Source organism: Protopterus annectens, chromosome 5.part0 (assembly GCF_019279795.1).
Source record: "Protopterus annectens isolate FY-2018-M chromosome 5.part0, PAN1.0, whole genome shotgun sequence".
Lineage (NCBI taxonomy): Eukaryota > Metazoa > Chordata > Ceratodontiformes > Protopteridae > Protopterus > Protopterus annectens.
Window position 1 is genome coordinate 861,159,282 of NC_056735.1, and position 18,345 is coordinate 861,177,626.

At 44.7% G+C, this 18,345-nt stretch overlaps 1 protein-coding gene across 4 annotated transcripts in view; it reads right to left on the reverse strand.

Moving 5' to 3' along the window:
- Nucleotides 1-18,345, reverse strand: part of ARHGEF7 (Rho guanine nucleotide exchange factor 7) — a 2,881,265-nt gene that overhangs the window by 1,421,006 nt on the left and 1,441,914 nt on the right. The gene's annotated exons all lie outside the window — the stretch shown is intronic.

The window sequence follows — 18,345 nt, forward strand, 5'->3', positions numbered from 1 at the left end:
CAGCTTCCAAGCAAACAACAAAGTCCAGAAGGTTTAGGATTTTTGCATTAAATTGTTGGCATAGATATTTTTATACACCAAGCAAACTACAGATGTGTTTTCCTCAGGCAGACAGCAAATGCTAGAGAAGAAGAAGTTGAGAACATGACTTTTGGGAATGCAACAAGTAGGCAGACTTTTTAAAAAGAACACTGTACACAGTACTTTGACAGAAATATTCAGTGAACAAAAGGTTGCATTTAAGGAAATAATTCTTTTGCTCTAGAATATGCAATATGAACTACCTACAAATAGCAAGGTCTTACCATGTTTAAAGGTATTGGTTGAAACAAAAAAAGCAGTTACTACAAAATGGAAATCAAAATCAAAATAAACTGGAATGGAATTCCTAAATATTAAAATGCAATAAAGATCTGGAACTGGGATCTGTACAAGGAAGCATTAAATTTCACAGAAATAAATGAAATTTCTGGGAAAAAATACATGCAGTAAAATACTCAGGAGGAGGAGGAGTAAAGTTCAAGAGAAAGGTGGAAATGAGCAATGTATGTAATGTTGGTGTGAATGAAAAACATTCCATGCTACATGATAACGGAAACTGTTATAACTTCTTTTCTATTAATGTAAGTGCACCATGTTGCAACTTAAAATGTGATTTAATAAAGATGTTTGACAGAACAAAAAAGAATACACTGCAATAGAGGAAAGGAACAGGAGGGGAGTAGCCTACACTGAATCAGTGACCTCCTTATTCAAGCATCTACTTTCTAGGGTGAGTTACTCAAACTATATGTTCACCTCACGGGATCACTGTCCAAGTATGAATAAATTCCTAACCATGGTAGGATAACAAAGCAGTAATAATGCCCCCAAGGGGAAGACGTTTTTACATCATGCCCTAGGGCTCTGCAGTGGCAAACTTTATCCTCTGAACATCAACCTTTCAGTGCCTGAAAAAGGTGTGAACACACATCTAAGTAGCAGTCTTACTAATGTCTTGAACTGATACTTTTTTCCAAAAAGCTGACATAATGCCCTAGCAGTATACACTCTCATTGCAACCCAAGGACCTCCCATATCTATCAATGTAATACAGAAAAAATCTTCATGGAAACTTGGTCTGCTCTCATTATGAGGCTTAAAGGATGCAAAAAGCTGATCTGTCTGCCTGATTTCTGTAGTTCATTCAAGACAGCAATTCAACTCTTTTAAATCAAAGCAATGCAGTGCCCTTTTTCCCTTGTTCTGTGGGTCAAGACAGAAGATAGGAAGATGGACAGTTTGGTTGACTGTTAGCATGCAGATAACATTTCTGTAATCTTCTGAATTCTTTTTGGATGCCGCACCATCTCTGACCTTCCTTGCAGAATCATGCAACACTCATTTATTCCCCTGTGTTAGAGTCCTTCCTTCCATGGATTTCTGTTGGGATAACAGCTAGATACCTAAAGCTGGTGTTGCCATTTGCTAATGATTGGAGTGTTTTTATTTTAATCATTAAAGCCACACCCATGTCCATTAGGTGTTTTGTGAAAGACTTGCAGCGCAGTGTGGCGCTGAAGTGCTACTTACTTCTGCAAAAAACACTGCCTGTAAAATATTCCCATCTCCACAAAATAAGCACTCCTGCAAATTTCTCTGCTCTCCACTGAAGAAACTTGTGCAATGTGTATGTCTGTGGACATGCACCCCATCCTTCCCCCTTGAGAGGGGAAAGCATGATTAGTACTTTCACTCCTCTCCCTCTCCACGCCATCTCCAGCAAATGACTAAGCCACTAGAAAAACTCGAGTTGCCCAGTCGCACTCAAAGAGTTATCCCTCTACAATCAGGGAGGTGGCTGCAGATAAAGGACACTTGTGTAAAATCTTACCATAACAGATGTCCTTTTCACTGCTGCAGTATCCATCACTGCTGGGATCTCCAGCCAAGGACAGTCCAACATCTTGCCAGTATACCAAAACCTTTATTTCCTAGGGAGAGTTGTAAGTCAGACGTATGCTCCCCGCACAATTGTAGGGCATAAACTTGGTGTATGTATACTTTCAACTCAGAAGTGAGGTGCCCCAGCAGGACTAGGACTCCTAGCTGAAAAGAGGACATGTAGATCTAAAAAAAGGAAGGAGTGAAGAGGAAAGAGAGGAACCTCTCTGCCAGCACAAAAATATTACCCATGCGAAAGGAAGAGAAAAGGGGGTGGGATGGAGGGAGGGAGTGAAAACAGCAACAGTGAAAAGGACAGCTACTGTTGTGATAAGTTTTTATGCAACTGTACTATGTCCTTCCATATCACTTTTGCAGCAATCACCTTTGGGAAAGTACAAAAGCCACAGTGAAGGAAGGGAGGAGGAAGGCATAGAGAAGCCCTCCACAAAACCATGCAAGATAGCCTTGGCAAAACCCACCCTTGCCGTAGAAATGACATCCACTCCGTAATGTTTTGTGAATGTGTGAACAGCAGGCCAAGTAGCAGCTTCAAGGATGGCGTTGGAGTTAGTGTCCAAACCTTTGAATAAAGCCCCAGAGGAAGCCACTACTCTAGTAGAATGAGGCCTCACAGAAGCACACAACGTCTTACCATGAAAAGAATAACAAAAAGTAATGGCCTTAGAAATCCAGGAGGGGATGGTTTGCTTACAAACTGTAAAACCCAGTGTTCTGGTATAAAAGAAACAAAAAGATGATCAGACTTTTAAAAGGTGCTTGTTTTGTCGAAATAATATCTGAGCTGTCTATGCAAATCCAAAGTATGAAGAACATTCTCACTAGCAGATTACTGAGAAGAGAGAAAGGAAGGAAGATGGACAGATTAAGTGGCACCTCATTAACCACATTTGGCATACAAAAAGGATTTGTAGAGAGAGATACCCTCTGTCTCTATGGAAAACCAAAAAAGGATGGACCACCATCAAGACCTGCAATTCAGATACACTTCTGACAGAGACTTAAGCAACCAATAAAACAGTCATTCAGGTGCAATGTTGCAAAGTAGTAAGCTAAAAAGGAACCTGAGTCAGCCTTTCACGAACAAAATTAAGATCCCAAGGAGGAGGAATGGCCTTTCTTCAAGGTCTAATATGAAGGACGCCTTTAAGAAACTGCTTAACCTCAAACCTTGAGGCCAGAGGAGGAGTAAGTGACAAACAGGAAGACAAGCAGAAATGGAAAAATATGCCAAGCCAGCGAGTAGTAGTTTACACAGGTAAGAAAGAAAGTACAGTTGTGTACACTTACCATAAATGTAGATGTTCGAGTGTATTCACTGTTGCAGTCATTACATTTGGGTAATCCTGCTGGCAGGTTGCCCTCAGTCAGCCTGAATTCCAAAGTCCTGGGTCCTGCGTCGGCTGCTTTCGGCCCTTCCCTGACGTCAGGGGTATAAAAGAAGCAGCAGATGCCATTTTCTTTAGTTTTTCTTGCCCCAGATGTCAGGTGCCCCCTAAAAGGGTAGCCAAAATTTATATATATAAAAATACATGCACCAATATAAACTTTACCTTCATCTACAAGCAAATACACCACATAGGTTGTATAAATCAGACAAGGAAAGATAGGTTCCATCAGAAGAAAGGGGGATGGTGGGTGGGTAACCTGGACTGCAACAGTGAATACACTTGAACATCTACATTTAGGGTAAGTGTACACAACTGTACTATGTTCTTGATGTTTCACTGTTGCAGTCATTACATTTTAGAGTCCCAAAGCTATGGTTGGGAGGCTGGAGCTAAACAGCATTAGGAGCGGCTATGAGGCCCTGCAGAACTGCAGTGGCAAAGCCTGCTCTGGATTTAGAGTAGAGTGGCAGATGATAGTGCTTTGTAAAGGTGTGCAATGAACTCCAAGTAGCAGCCTCTAAAATGTCCTTGGTTGGTACTCCCCTGAGAAAGGCTGCTGAAGTGGCTGCAGCTCTGGTTGAATGTGGCCTAATGCCCTTAGGCACTGGCTTGCCATGGTGTAAATAGCAGAAACGAATACAGTGGCCTATCCACTTGGAAATAGTCTGCTTTGAGATAGCCTTTCCTTGTGATCCTGCAGCATATGTCACTAGTAATTGTTATGTCTTTCTGAAAAATTTGGTTCTGTCCAAGTAGAATCTAAGCTGTATGTGTATGTCCAAAGAATGCAGAATTCTCTCCCCCTTGTTCTGTGGATTTGGATAAAAAGTTGGCAGATGAATAGTTTGGTTAAGGGCCACACTGGACACCACCTTAGGCATAAATGTTGGGTTTGTCCTCAGAGAGACCCTGTCTAGATAAAAAATTATAAAAGGTTCCACAGCCATGAGTGCCTGTAAGCTCTGAAAAGTACAGTTTTGTACCTACCATAAATGTAGATGTCCGAACTGGATAGCATCTGCAGTCATAACAAATGGTTGTCCTGTCGTCAGGCAGCCCTTCGGTCGGCCGGATTAAAAAGTCTGGGTCCGGCTTCGGCTGATGTCGCACTTCACCCGCGTCATCTCTGCTGGTCTTGGGTAAAAAAGGCACCAGCCGACGCCATTTTCCTCAGTGTTTCTTGCCCCAGATGCCAGTTGCCCTCTTGGAAGGCTAAATTTTGGATAAATGCCAATGTTTCCAAAAAGTAGAAGGCAAACACAAAAATAAGCATGTATGTACATATATACAAACAAATACACCATAAGAGACTCCCAGCTAGCTATTAGGAGGGTAAATACCCTAGGAGTACCACAGAGGGGAAGGAGGGTAATCCTGACTGCAGATGCTATCCAGTTCGGACATCTACATTTATGGTAGGTACAAAACTGTACTATGTCCTTCACTGATGCATCTGCAGTCATAACAAATGGGTAGAATACCATAGCCAAACTAGGGGTGGAGGAAGAAAATTATGGTGTAGTTAGGATCCCTTGCAGTACAGCAGTGGCAAACCCTGCTCGGGATCTAGAGTATAGAGGTAAATTATAATGCTTGGCAAATGTATGCACGGAGGTCCAAGTAGCCTCAATAATGTCCTTGGTTGCCACAAGAAAGCTGTGGTAGTGGCTGTAGCCCTTGTAGAATGAGGTCTTATGTTCTGTGGAATTGGTTTTCCATGGTAGGAGTAACAGAATCTTATGCAATTTCCTATCCATTTGGAGATTGTCTGTTTGGAAATTGCTTTTCCTTCCCTTCCTGTTGCATAGGCTACTAAAAGCTGGTCAGTTTTTCTGTTACTTTTGGTTCTGTCCAGGTAGTAGCGTAACTGCCTATGTACATCCAAGGTATGCAGCAGTCTTTCCCCCCTGTTCTGTGGATTGGGAAAGAAGGTAGGAAGGTGGATTGCCTGGTTTAAAGACACTCTGGATACCACCTTAGGCATAAATGTAGGATTAGTTCTCATGGACACCCTATCTTGATGGAAGATTAGGAAGGGTTGCACTGCCATTAAGGCCTGTAGTTCAAACCCTCCTTGCTGAAGTAATTGCCAGTAGGAAAGCAGTTTTCCATGACAGGTGTTGCAGATCTGCTGTTGCTGCTGGTTCAAACGGAGGGAGTGTCAACTTTTCTAGGACAAAGTTCAAGTCCCATGCTGGTAATGGTGGTTTCCTAGGAGGTTTTACATTCTTGATCCTCTGAGGAACTGCCTGAGTAGAGGATGAAAAGACAGGTGGATCAAAGCTTTATTCTGCTGAAATAGCTGATGCATGTATCTTGATGGAGGAATAGGACAGGCCTGTATGCAGAAGCTCTGCCAAGTACTCCAGAATGTTAGCAATATCTATGTTCGACACATCTTTTCCTCTTTCAGTACTCCAAATGACAAACCTTTTCCATTTTCCTGCATAGTTCCTTCTTGTTGAAGGTCTGGCTTCAAGGATAATGTCTTTAACCCTTTGGGAAAGGTCTGGGTTAGTTGCTGCTATGTGATGTTCCAAGCAGTCAATTGCAAGGTTTTTAGGTTTGGATGCATGATGTTGTAGTTGTTCTGAGTTAACATCAAAGGCATCAGGGTATTGACCACATTCTCTCCCGAGACATGCTCCTCAGCAATGGGTACCAGTGTTGTCTTGGCCAATTCGGAGCTATCAGGATTATCCTTGGACGTTCCTCTTTGATTTTCAGTAGTACCTTGTGCATCAAGGGAAGAGGTGGAAATGCATATGCTGTCAGGCCTTTCCAGCTGAAGGATAGAGAGTCCACCTTCCATGCAAGTGGGTGGAATGTCCTTGTGCAGAATTTTTGAGCTGGTGATTGAGTGGGGATGCGAATAGATCTATTTGTGGCATTCCCATTTCTTTGTGATGGCCTTGAAGATGTCCGGTGTAGCATCCATTCGTGAGCATCCGAGGTGGTTCTGCTTAACATGTCTGTAGGGTGTTCTCTTTTCCGCACAAATATAACCTGTAACTGGATGTTGTAGCTCAGAGCCAGATTCCAAAGGTCCAAAGTCATTCTGCATAGGGGGTATGAATGAGTGCCTCCCTGCTTGTTGATGTACCACATGACTGTGGTGTTGTCTGTCCTTATCATCAAATGGCCTTCTTTGAGGAATGGTCTGAATTTTTGGATTGCCAGTTTTACTGCCAGCATTTTTTTGGTTTATGTGCAGGTGCAGCTGGTCTTGAGTCCACAATCCTTGTATGCATTTGTCCAGCATATGCGCCCCCCCATCCTAGGTCTGAGGCGTCCGTTGTGATGGTTTGGCTTGCTCGAAAGTTGTGGAAGGGTAAGCCTGGGTTTGACTGGCATGCTTGAGCCCACCATAGGAACTCCTGTTTTAGGCATGGGATTAGTGGGATTTCTGTTTCTAAGCTGTGCCTGTGTTGAGACCATAAATTCTTTAGGTACCACTGTAGCTTTCTCATATGCAGTCTGCCATGTGGGACCAAGATTATGCATGATGCCATGAAGCCCAAGGCCTGCAGAACTTTTCTTGCTGTTAGTTTATTCTGCTTTGTTAATGCCAAGAAGTAAAGAGGGAGTTCTTTTTGTTTTTCTGTAGTTAGGAATGCCATTTGTTTTACTGTGTCCAATTCCGCGCCCAAGAATGTTCTTGTTTGGGATGGTATCAGCCTTGACTTTTGTAAATTGACTCTGTATCCCAGGGCTTGTAGCAAGTAAATGACCCTTTGTAAATCTGTTGTCAGCTTGCTTTTGTTGTCCGCTTGTAACAGGCAGTCGTCCAGGTATGGATAAATTTGGATTCCCTGTAGTCTGCAGTGAGCAATTACTGATGCCAGGCATTTTGTGAATACTCTGGGCAGTAGATAAGCCAAAGGGCAATGCTGAGAATTGATAATGCTCTGATCCTGCAAGAAATCTGAGGTATCTTCTGCAATTTGGTTGAATGGGGACGTGCAGGTATGCCTCCTTGAGATCTAGAGTTACCAGCCAACACTCCTTGCCCAGCATGGGAAGAAGTTGCTGTAGGGTCAGCATTTTGAATTTTGGGACAATGATGTATGTGTTTAAGACGGACAGGTCGAGAATAGGTCTCCAACTTTTCTTTCTTGGTACTAGGAAGAGTCTGGAGTAGAATCCTTTGCCCTGTTCTGTTATTGGTACTCTTTCCACAGCTCTCATCTTTGCTAATTTCGCTATCTGTTGTAGAGCTTCTGTTTTTTGATTTGGAGGTAGGTTTGGCATTCCTCTTTTTACTGGTAAGGTGTGGAAGTGGAACCGGTAGCCTTGGTCTATGGTTTGCAAAATCCACTTGTCTTTTGTGATATAGTGCCAATTTTTCGAAAATAAGGCTACCTTTCCACCTAAAGGTGCTGCTATTTGCTCCCTGGTAGGCGGTGTCAGAGCCAAGTCACTGTGATTGTCCTGTTGCAGTGGCAGTGGTTGTGTCTGTGCCTCGGTTATTTCCTTGCCACTGTCGTCCTCTGTAGGAACCTCCTCTGGATTGATTTCTGCCTCTAGAGCGTCTATTCCTGCCCCTTTGGGATTTTGTGGAGTCTGGAAAGGACCAATTTTTGGCAGGCCAGTTCCTGCTAAACCTTGGGGCTGAACCTGTAAGAAATCTTTAACTGTTTGTACAGATTTTGCCTTTTCTTCCATTTTCTTCATTACTTGCTGGGCAGGTGTACCAAATAGACTGGCCTTATCCATAGGAGCATCTAACAGCTTTGCTTTAACATGATCCGGTAAGGCCTGTTCTTTCAACCATGCATGCCTTCTTATCACTGTGCCAGTCATGGCTGATCTAAATGAAGCCTCCAGTGCATCATAGCCACATTTTAAGGAATGGTTACTAACCTGTTGGATGTTATTCACCATTTCTAGTACATATTTCTTATCTAAGGATTCATCAGAGGACAGTTTTTTAGTTAACTGATCAAGCATAAACTCTTGGTATTGGATCATATGAAACTGACAGTTTAAAGCTCTAGCTGAGAGAGTAGCAGAGGTGTAAACTTTTTCCCCATCTCTAAGGACCTGAATTCCCTTTCAGAAGGAATAGGGTTTTGCTGAGGTCGAGGCTACTGCCTTAGGCCCCTGGGATATAGTTTCGAGCTGCAAGTGGGGCCTTGTATAGGTGGTGATGAGTGTCTGGCACCCTGTAAAATCTATCTGGTTTGGCAGGGGCTGGAGGTAAGGAATCAGGAGCAGTGCAAACATCATTAAATGCATCATCCACAACAGGCAGTACAGGAGGTATAGCTAAGGGCCTATGTTGTGGTAAGTGCAGAAACGCCCTAAGCCTTTTCTTGAATCTGAGAAATCTTGTCCCTGCCATTGGAATTGTTCTCTCATGGCGTGTAAGGTTTCAAAGGAAAATTCCTCTGGTGGAGAGGCAGCTGGAATGGATTCTTCAGCATCGGAATCTTCATAAGTAGAAAAGGAGCCTCTGGCTGGTCTGTAATGTCTGAGTCATCCGCAGAATCATCAGAGGACACTGGCTCGGGGCTCTGCTCTAGGTCTCTTTCTGGGGCTGAGAGGCCCTGTCTGGATGAGATTGGGATCCCTAATCAAGGATATTAAATCCTCTGCCAGAGTAAGCATTTGTGAACTTGAAGTGGGCCTGTGTGAGGGGGGCTTAACAGGCACTGATTTAACAGATTTGGCTGCTTTAGCCCTGACAAAGGCCTTAATAGACATGGCTGCAGGAGGCCTAGCAGCACCACGCTGGGGTAGAGGCATCCAAAGGGATGGTGTCTGATAAGTCACTAGGAACCACAATTGTAGGTAAAATTTCTGAGGCCGATTCAACTGAGGTAGCAGGAGCCTCAGTAGTAGTCATGGATTCGGCTGAAGATTGACGTTTTCGGTTTCGAAACCGACACTCTTGCTTAACCGTGGTTTCGCCGAAACCGCGGACCGCGAAGTGTCGGTCTTTTCTTTGCTTTTAACAATTTGGGTAGTCGGAGGATCCGACGGCATAATGTACGCAAAATCTGAGCCAAAACTGTTCAGCAAACTCCGACCGACGCCTAAGTGTTCGCCGGTTGAAGGAAGCACAGGCGAACAGGCTGCTACGTCGTGGTCTGGGCCTAAGCAAGGCAGACAGTAAGAGTGGAAATCTTTATGAGGTATTTGTTTCCCACAAGTTAAACAGTTATTGACTTTTTCTGACTTCGGCTGAGGCAAGAAAGAGTCCCCAACGGGTACTTAGCTTTTAGAAGTCTTCAAGTAGTATTCGGTAGTAGTAATCTCTGGATCTGACCGACCGGCACTTGCGAACAGCTTCTGCTTTGGCCACGCTGCAAGAAAGACTGGGAAAATGGCGCCGGCTGATGCCTTTATACCAAGACCAGCAGAGATGACGTCGGGTGAAGTGCGACATCAGCCGAAGCCGGACCCAGACTTTGGAATCCGGCCGACCGAAGGGCTGCCTGACGACAGGACAACCATTTGTTATGACTGCAGATGCATCCATGAAGGACATCTCGTCTTGCAGAAGTTATTGCTAGGAGCAGAGCTGTTTTCCAAGATAAAAACTTTATATCAGCAGTAGCAGCTGGCTCAAAAGGAGGCAGGGTGAGCTTTTCCAAGACATAGTTGAGGTCCCATGCAGGCATTGGTGATCTCTTTGGAGGCCTTAAATTTTTGGTTCCTCTGAGGTACTGCTTTAATAAGGGATGAGAACAGATTGGTGGCTCTGTATTGTAATGGGCCGAAATGGCAGAGGCATGTATTTTAATAGATGAAAAAGATAGGCCTTTGTCCAGCATCTCAGTTAAGTATTGCAAAATCTGAGGAATATTTGGCACAGCTGTATCAGTTCCTTGTGCCTGGTTCCAAGCACAGAATCTCTTCCATTTTCCAGCATAAGATTTTCTAGTACTAGGCCTTCTGGCTTTCAAAATGACATCCATCACAGCTTTACTGAGAGGTGTGTTTTGTATGACTACATTATCCGCCATGCTGCCAGGTTTAAAGTCCTGAGTTGGCTGTGCAGGATCTGATGGTTTTGCAGGGACAGTAGAGGAGGTATTTGAGGTAAGGTCCAAGCTGGGCATTGAGACAAGTTCCTTAGGATTGGACACCAGTACTGGCGGGGCCAGTCTGGGGCAATCAGTATCATCTTTGGCTTCTCCTGTCTGATCTTTAGGAGTACCTTGGGGAGGACAGCAAGTGGGGGAAAGGCATATACTGATAGGTTTTTCCAGATGAAAGATAGGGCGTCCACTTTCCATGCTTGTCTGTGTTAAGTCCTTGTGCAAAAACATTTTAGTTGGTAGTTGTGAGGGGAGGCAAATAGATCTATGTCCGGGCATCCCCATTTCCTTGTTATCATGCTGAAGACTTGTGGATCCAGCTTCCACTCGTGGGGATCCATGAGGTTTCTGCTTAGTTCGTCTGCCAGAGTATTTTCCCTTCCTGGCAGGAATTGTGCCTGCAGATGTACTTGGTAAGTCAAAGCTGTGTCCCACAAAGTCATGGCTAGTCTGCAAAGGGGGTAAGAATGTGTGCCCCCCTGCTTGTTTATATACCACATGACCGTGGTGTTGTCTGTCTTTATCAGTAGTTGTCCCGGATGAAGTAGGTCCTTGAAGGCTGTCAGGGCATTTTGAACAGCTAGCATCTCTTTTTGATTGATATGTAGATGCATTTGGTGTGAGGACCATGTGCCCTGAATGCATCTTCCTGCCATGTGGGCCCCCCAGGCATAATCTGATGCATCTGTTATTACTGTTTGCCTGGCTGGGGGTAATGTGAATGGCTGTCCTTTGTTTTGGTGACAGGCCTTTGCCCACCATCGAAACTCCTGTTGCAGGCAGGAATGAGAGTAATCATTGTTTCCAGGCTGTGGCAATGTTGAGTCCAAACACTTTTTAGGTACTATTGAAGTTTCCTCATATGCAGTCTTGCATATGGAATTACTTGGATGCAGGATGCCATGAAGCCCAAAGCCTGCAGAATTTTTCTCGCAGATAACTGGGCCTTTGTTGCCAGCATTTTGAAATAGGTAGTCAGTTGCCTTTGTTTGTCTGGCGTGAGATAAGCCATCTGGGCAGTAGTATTTAAGCTTGCACCCAGGAATATTATCGCTTGAGTGGGTACTAGTTTTGATTTCTTTTCATTGACTGTGTACCCTAGGCATGTTAGAAGTAATTTCACAAATGCCAGATGCTGTAGAAGAATGTCCTAGCTCTCTGGTTGAATTGGGCAGTCGTCCAGGTAAGGATATATTCGTATTCCTCTTTGTCTGCAGAATGCAATTACTGGTGCCAGGCACTTTGTAAAGACTACGGGCACAGTAGATAAGCCAAAGGGCAGTGCAGAGAATTGGTAATGCATTGTGCCAGTCTTGAATCTGAGGTATCTTCTGCATAATTGTCTGACTGGGACATGCAGGTATGCCTCTTAGGTCTAAAGTCTCAAGCCAAGCATTCTTGCCCAGCATGGGCAGAAGCTGCAAAGTCAACATCTTGAACTTTGGTATATCCAGGAATGTGTTCAGAATAGATAGGTCCAGTATTGGTCTCCAGGCCTTGTCCTTTCTGGTTACCAAGAACAGTCTTGAGTAAAATCCTTGTCCCTGCTCTTGCTCTGGTACTTGTTGAATGGCTCCCATGTCCATGAGGGATGAGACTTGTTTTTGTGCCTCTGCCCATTGATTTTTTGGCAGATCTGGCCAGCCGTTTGCCTTTGGCAGGGTATGGAAATGGAACTTGTATCCTTGTGACACGATATTTAGAACCCACTTGTCCTGGGTTATAATGTGCCAATTTTGAGAAAAAAGTGCTAATTTTCCCCCTAAGGGTCCTGCCAGGAGAAAAGTGCTTGGTGCAGGCAGGGGGAAGTCATTGGGACTGTTTCCTGTATGGTTGTGATTTGTCTTCGCCAACTTTGGAGGTAGAAGCACCCCATTGCTTTGGCCTGTATGAACCTTGCACCTGGGTTCTGCCTCTAGGACGCCTGGATCTGCCCCTTTGAGGTCTGTCTGACACAAGAAAGGACCAGTTCTTTGTAGGCCAATGTCTACTAAACCTAGGTGACTGTACTTGTAAACACCTCTTCCACCTTAACACCAAACGAAGTATCATGCTGTAAAGGTGCATCTAATAATTTAACTTTGACATGATCAGGCAGATTTTCTTCCTTTAACCAAACATGCCTCCTAATTACAGAATCCGTAACTGCGGCCCTGCAGGAGGCCTCCAAAGAATCAAAACCACATTGCAAAGTATGCTTTCCAACTTGTTCAGCTGCATGCAATAAATCCTGCATTTCCTTGTTTTCTGCACATTCAGAGTTTAACAACATTTTCTGTTTTAGCAATGCCATGACATGTTGCTAATATTTGCTCATATGAAACTGACAGTTTAAGGCCCTTATAGCCGAGGTAGCAGATGTGTAAACCTTTTTTCCCCATCTATCCAGTGCCCTAGAATCTCTGTCAGAGGGTGTAAGGTTTTTTGCAGTGGAAGCCTTAACTCCTTTGGGACCCTGTGAAATAGTTTCTGGGTCTGCAGCAGGGTTTTTAAAAAGGAATTTATGACAGGCAGGAACCCTGTAATATTTGTCAGGCTTAACAGGAGCTAGAGGTAAGGAGTCAGGGGTAAGGCTAGACTCTGAAAACACATCATCTACAATGTCTAACACAGGTGGAATGGCTATTGGCCTCTGTTGAGGTAGTAAAAGGAAATCCCTGAGTCTCTTCTTAGATTCTGAAAAATCTTGGCTCTCCCAGTGGAAATGCTCCCTCATGGTATGCAAGGTTTCCCCAAAAGAATAGTCCTCTGGAGGAGAAGCTGAATGTATAGATTCTTCAGCATCAGAATCCTCACAGGTGGGAAGAGAATATTCCTGATCAGAAGAGGAATCAGAAGAAATAGAAACCTAATCTGAAGATTCATAGTCAGTCTCTTGCCTAGGCCTCTTATCAGAGGGGGGGGGGGGGACCCCTGATCAAGGTAATCAAGTCTTCGGCCATTTTGAGCATCTGTTTTTTGGGCATAGAGGCCTGTCCACGTGTCTCTTGAGTTTGTTTCCTTGCTTTAGAAGGTGCTTTAGTCTTTGCCTTTGAAACTGAAGTCAGTTTAATGTAAAGATGTTTAGGTCTGAATACACCCTCAGAAGCCGGTGCCTGCTCAGCGGCTCCAGACCCATCTGAAGGAATAGTATCCGTGGCTCCAATAACTTGAGTTTCCAGCGGCATGGCCAACTCCATGTGGGAGTCAGTAGTGGCCTGCGTTTCTAAAGTAGTGGGCGTCAGGGGCTGCGAAAGCGCCTCACTGAGAACCGGCAAACCGGCGACTGGCTTAAGAGAAGCTTCATCGTTGGTTTTGGGCCTCGGTTGTCTATCTCTCTCCTTTTCTTTGCCTTTTTTTGTGAACTCCAGTAGTCGGATGGCTATCCGACAACATTTCTGGATAATTAAACCGGCGTCCAAAATAGTTTAAAGCAAAATCATACCGACGCTTAATAGTACGTTGGTTAAATCTAGCACAAAACCGACAACCAGAAACGTTGTGATCAGGGCCTAGGCAAAGAATACAGTAAGAATGAAAGTCCTTATGAGGTATTTGCTTTCCACAAGAAATACAATTATTTACTTTTTCTGACATCGGTCTGGAGCAAGAAAAAAGTTTCCCCAAAGAGGTACTTAGCTTTACTGAAGACTTAAGGTCTGAAACTCGAACACGAAAATCTCAGGAGTCGGCCAACCGGCACTTCCGACCTGCTTCTGCTTCAGGCACTGCGCGGCAAGAAAGACTGAAGAAAATGGCATCGGCTGCTTCTTTTATACCCCTAACAACCTGATGTCAGGGAAGGGAAGGGGCAACAGCAGCCGACGCAGGACCCAGGACTTTGGAATTCAGGCTGACTGAGGGCAACCTGCCAGCAGGATTACCCAAATGTAATGACTGCAACAGTGAAACACGAAGAACATCCATGGGAACCTCCACTAAAAAGGGGTCCTGGTGATTTTTATGACACCAAACAGGAAATCTCCTCCGTTTGGACAGGCATGACTTTCTGGTACTGGGCTTCCTGGCCTCCTGCAGGACCCTACGCACGTCCTCAGAAAATTTGTGTCGGAAAGAAATCAAAACCCTATCACCCAAAGTGTCAGTGGACAGATGAGGGTGAAGAAGAGTTCCTTTGTACTGTGTGAGAAGATCCATATGGTGAGATAAATTGTGATGACTGACCTACGTGAGATGGAACAGGATGGGGAACCAGTGCTGTATGGGCCAAAAGGGGGTCACCAACAAGATTTTTGGAGAGTCCTTCTCAATTCTGTGAAAGACCCCTGGAAGAAGAGGAAGGGGAAAGGGATACAGGAACATTCCCTTCCAAAAGAAGGGAATGGTGCTTACCTTTCAAGCTAAAAGGCTTGAGACTCTAGAACAGAATTGAGGGAATAGCCTGTTCAGAGGGGAGGCAGAGAGATCTACTTGATGAACTACATCCAGAAACACATCCCTGTGAAGCATTCATTCATGACGCTGTGTCCTGGACCGACCTGCTGGGAAAATCTGCCACAAGACTGCACTCTGAAGGTATACAGACTGCCTGAAGAGTGACCTGCAGACTGATGGCCATTTTCCATGTCCAAAGGGCTAAGCTGCAAAGAAGTTTAAGACCTTACGCTACCTTGTTTGCTGACGTATCACGACTGTGGTGCTGTTCTTGTAAACTTCCAAGGGACCAGAGACCCAGAGCACATGGAAAGTCTGAAGGGCCAGAATAAGATCCTACATTTCCTTGATGTCAACGTTATCCACCCTCTGCTGAGGGGACCAAATCGCTGCACCTTCAGGGTGCCTAAATAGGCTCTCCACCCACCTCTGATGCCTCTGTGAATAGTTCCTGAAATGGCTGATGAGGTGAAAAGGGACACCTGGATTGTGTGGTAGTCAAATCCACCAGTGAAATTCCAGTTTGAGACAAAAAAGAGGAATGAGATGGTCCAGTGGATGGAAATGTTGATGTCACACTGATTTTAGGTACCACTGAAACTTTCTCATATAAAGTCTGGCCCAGAGAAGCATCAGGATAGTGGAGGTGATGAACCCCAGAGCTCTCAGAAACTCCCAGGCTAGTAGAGAGGACAGGGGAAAAAGAGACAGAAAATAATTTGTGAAGGACAAAACTTTGGAAGCAGGAGTAGATGCCAACATTGGAATTGTCAGGAACTTGCAGCCTAAGAAAACATGATCCTGAGATGGAGTCAGCATTGACTTCCAAAGGTTGACAGTGAACCCCAAGCTGTGCAATTGAAGCTGGATAAAATGAAGATCCTGCACCAGCTTGGAATGGGTTGAAGCCTACACAGCAAGAGGTTGTCCAGATAAGGAAATGTCTGAATGCCCTGAAGCCTGCAAAAGGTGACTGCAGGGGCTAGACATTTGGTGAATACCCTTGGGGCTGTGGAAAGCCCAAATGGCAAAGCAGAGATTTGAAAATGACAGGAAGAAACAGACAAAAGCAAGTATGTCCTGAACAGAGGGTGGATGAGAATGTGAAGGTAAGCATCCTTCATATCCAAAGAAACCAGAAAGGCTTGAGAGAGTAACAGAAGAAACAGTCTGAATGGATAACTTTTGGAAGAAAGGCACTATGAGGAAGATGTTCAGAAAGGAAAGATCCAGGACAGGTCTCCAAGATCCCTCTTTCCTGGGGACTAGAAACATCCTGGAATAAAAAGCCCAAACTCCTCTGTCTGTGGAATCAGTTGAATGATACCCTGATCCAGCAGACCCTGCAAAACCCCTGGAAAATGAGGGAACTGTTCTGGCAGGGGTTAAGGAATTGCAGAAAAGGAGGGAAGTGCCTTCCAGGTCATAAAGTAAACTATATGGATGATGGAGAGAATCCTAGTGTTTGTTGTCATCAGCTGCAAAACTGGGACAGAAAAAAAAGTCTGAGGGACAAGGGAACCTGGCTGAGAGGAGGGAGGGCAGAGTCAGACAGCTGTAGGGCCTTGACAGAGTAGGTTTGTCAGAGAAAACTTTCCTAGAAGCCTTCTTACGTTTGGAAGACCATCTAGGTAGCCTAAGCAAAAAAGCAGTCTTACTAGGGCAGGTCATCTGAAACTTGGGAATAGAGGAGACTAACAGCTGCTTCAAATCTTTCATGACCTTACCTTGATCCTTTAACCTGAACAGGTTAGCCACAGCAGTACCAAACAACTTCTGGTTAACCAATAAAAGTCCAGAGGTTTTGGTTTGATGTCATATGGCAAGGCCTAAAGGCAAATCCAGCAGTAGTGCCTCATTACAGAGCCAGAGGCAGCAGCCCTAGAGGATGCATCTGCTGCATCACAACCATATTTGATAGAGTGACAGGCAACCTGAGAGGTGGACCTAAGCATGGAGAGAGCTGAGGCTCTACCCTTAAAAGTCAGGCAAATCAGAAACAAGTTTCTAAACCTGGGGAAGAAGACAGTATGTACCTTATCATACGAGTCTCATAACTGATGACCCTGAAGGCTAAGGCAGCAAAAGTGTTTAACTTTTTACCAATCCTCTCCATGGCTCTACTGTCCTTATCCAAAGGAAGGAACTTGGAAGAAGGCAACAGGCTATAAGTTTTATCTGTAGAAACAGAAATCACTGCAGAATCAGAAGAAGGGCATTTATACAGGAATGTGCAGCTATCTGGCACCTTACAGAACCTATCACATTTCTTACTTGCGGGAGGCTGAGAATCTGTTGTTAGGGAAGCAGCAGAAAAGGTATCTAACGGAGCAGCCAACACAGGAAGAACAGCTGAAGGTTTAGGAAAGTCCATCATAATACCTCTTCTGGACGTCCAAAACTTGTGAGCAATCCCATATGAAATACTCCTCATACGCAGGACTGTGAAACCAAAGGAAACCTCCTCCAAAGGGAGAATCAGGACTGAAAGATTTCTTCTCCTCAGATCCATAATCTAAAGGTGAAAGCAACTGGGAGGACCAGGCCAAGGATTCAGCTTCAGAATCACAATGTCCGTCTGAAGACTCTGGGTCCCTAGTCCTCTTAGGGGTAGAGGACCAAGGCGAACGAGGAACTGAAACCCCCTGAGGAGGCTTCAACACCATCAAGACACTAAACACACCTTGAGTAAAGTCCTGCCATTTCTTTTGTGGACCCTTGGAGGACACACAACATGCTTAGTCTTTCACCTTTCTTCACAGGGATGTCCACTCAGACAAAATGCAGAGGTTTGGAACCCTGCCTAGATTCAATCAAGGTACCTGGCACCTCTTCCCATACAAGGATTTGAGGAATATCCTCTGGCTCCTTGGAAATAATCAGTCATTGTTTCCCCTCAAAGTCTGCAGCAGACATCTGCAAGGCCTCTGAGGATGTGCGGGGAGCGGGTTCCATACCAGCCTCTGAGAAGATCATGGCAGAGGAAAAGTACAGTTTTGTACCTACCATAAATGTAGATGTCCGATAGATATGCAACTGCAGTCATAACATATGGGTTGTCCTGCCTCAGGCAGCCCTCGGTCGGCCGGATTCCAAAGTCTGGGTCCGACGTCGGCTGATGTCGCATTTCTCTCCGACGTCAAGAGCGGCAGGAGTATATAAGCATCAGCCGACGCCATCTTCTTCAGTGTTTCTTGCCCCAGATGCCAGGTGCCCTCCAAGGAAGGCTGTAATCAATTTGGAAGACAAAACAGGTTTCCAGACAAATAAATAAGCAATAAACAGATACACCATAACAGATATCCCCAGCTAGGATAACAGGGAGAGGAGTGGACCCAAGGAATAGAGGGAAGGGAGGAGGGAATTCGACTGCAGTTGCATATCTATCGGACATCTACATTTATGGTAGGTACAAAACTGTACTATGTCCTTCAAGAATGCAACTGCAGTCATAACATATGGGTTGAATACCATAGCTTAGCTGGGGGAGGTGGAAAGCACTAAGAAACGGATGGTGTAGCTATCAATCCCTGCAGGACTGCCGAAGCAAAGCCTGCTCTGGATCTGGAAAATAAAGGAAGGTTGTAGTG